The 2,241-nt window shown below is 56.8% G+C and overlaps 1 pseudogene; it reads left to right on the plus strand.

Annotated features, from left to right (window-relative positions):
* LOC123076439 (chitinase CLP-like) lies at nt 1–1,604 on the plus strand (annotated as a pseudogene).
* Nucleotides 1,605–2,241: the final 637 nt, after the last annotated feature.

The raw sequence follows: 2,241 nt of genomic DNA on the forward strand, positions 1-2,241 counted from the left end.
ATGTCTGCCCGAGCCGAACTTTTCGACACTACTCCCAAGAAGCATGTGTTCCATCGTGTCATCGTCTCGTCGCTCGTCCTGCTGCTGTCATGCACGTTGGCGAGCGGCGAGCAAACCCCGCACAAACCACTGGTCACCAAGCTCGCCAAGGACCCCATCACATCTCTATACACCATCACCATCAAGGCCGACAAGTCGCCGCTCCTCCTCGACCTCACCGGCCGCTCGTCTGGTCGACGTGCCCACCCCCACCGTCGTCGTCATCGCACACCACTGTGGCATGCCAGTCCGGTCCGTGCGGCGGCGCGGCCAGCCAGCAGTGCCCACGCCGCGGCCCGCACGTGGAGCCGGGGTCGGGATGCGCCTGCGCCTGCAACCCGGTCACCCGCGACTGCTCCACCGGCGGCCTCACGAGCTTCGTCATGTCGGCCAAGACCACCGACGGCGCCATGGAGCTTCTTCCGGAAGAGTCGTTCGCCGTAGCCTGCTGAGGTCGCTCCCCGCGGGCGCCACCGGCGTCGCGGGGTTCTCCCGGCGCCCGCTCTCGCTGCCGTCGCAGCTCGCCGCCCAGCGCGGCTTCGGAGGTAAGTTCGCCCTGTGCCTCCCCGACTTCGCGACCTTGGGCTACGGCGACGTGCCTCCGGACCCGTACTTCACCCCGCTCCTCACCAACCCGGTGAACGCTGCCGGCTACTACATCCCTGTCAAAGGCATCTCCGTGTCGTGGCACGAGGTCGACGCTCCAGCGGCCCTGCTCCGCGGCGCGCTCGACCTCGACGCCGCCACCGGCCGCGGCGGCGTCGTGCTGAGCACCGCCACGCCGTACATGATCATGCGTCCCGACGTGTTCCGCGCGTTCGCCAAGGCGTTCGACGCCGCCATTACTAGGTACTCATCCTTTCATCGTGAACCACGTCGCCATCACTGGCAAGTAGGAGTACTAAGCTCGCTGATGGATGGCTGCCGAAAATGGCGTACGTGCAGGGGGAAGAATCCGACGAGCACGGTGAAGCGGGTGGTGCCGGCGCCGAAGCCGTTCGAGCTGTGCTACAAGGGCGGGTTCCCGACGACGCTGAAGCGGCCGGTGAGCCGCGACGTGCCGCGCATCAACCTGGAGCTGGGCGGCGGCGCCACGGGGAACTGGACGCTGTTCAACGACAACTACATGGTGCAGGTGGACGGGGCGACGTGCCTGGCGATCCTGCCGGTGGGGCCCGGCGGCATGCCGGTGGACGGCGAGCCGGCGGTGGTGATCGGCGGGAAGCAGCTGGAGAACAACCTGCTGGTGTTCGACCTGGAGAAACAGGTGCTCGACTTCCGCATGTCCAGTTGCAGAAGCACCAGTTTCTTCGGAAACTAAAAAATTACAGTCACTTCAATTTCAGGCGGACCAGCCACAACTTTCACTGTGCTTGTGTAGTTGTAATAAACGTGTATCTTTTGTACTTTTCGAGCTAATTGGACCATATGTACTTCATCCGTTTTTTTTTAGTCTGCATATAAGATTTGACCGAAGTCAAACTTTGTAAAGTTTGATAAATTTTGTAGAAAAAATTATCAACATCTACAATAGTAAAGCTTGACCAAAGTTGGAGTTTATGCAACTTGTGCTGCATTGTGCAACTTGTGTGTCCATCTGTGCAACTGACAGAAATTAGCTTTGATGGTTTAGCTTGATAATAAAAGGTGCTTTCCAAATTTGTTTTTGTGTTATTAGTTGCAAATTCACTACTGATTGGTGTGTTCGTTCCACTTCCTCTGTTGTATATGCAGGTGGAGAGAGAGAAAAATGATTGATCTCAACAAGCTTCCTCACGACCTAAGTGAGCTGTCACACGATGTAACATCGGAAGCTCTCCTTGTCGATGGTGTATATTATGTGCAGCTTGTGTGTTGCACACAGCCGGATCCTCGCAGGGATATCTATAGATGATGATGGTGTTGTAGGGCAGTCATCGGACGCTACTACGGCCCGTCGAATCACTATTCCTATAATTGTTTCCGTGCAGCCATAGAGCTATACTCTAATTGACATAGACACCTCGAGAGCTATTGCTGGACCTTCCGAGACTGAACCCGAAGTAGGTGATGTTGGCGGTGGTGCACATGGTGACGAAGATGATGAGGCTTGGTCCCAACCAAGGGAGTCGTATGTGGGTTTGGGATTTAACAGTTTGCAAGGTGCTTGGGAGCATTACAACTCCTATGCCCTAAGAATTGCATTCTCCGTCAAGATGAACA

Source organism: Triticum aestivum, chromosome 3D (genome assembly GCF_018294505.1).
Source record: "Triticum aestivum cultivar Chinese Spring chromosome 3D, IWGSC CS RefSeq v2.1, whole genome shotgun sequence".
Classification (NCBI taxonomy): Eukaryota; Viridiplantae; Streptophyta; class Magnoliopsida; order Poales; family Poaceae; genus Triticum; species Triticum aestivum.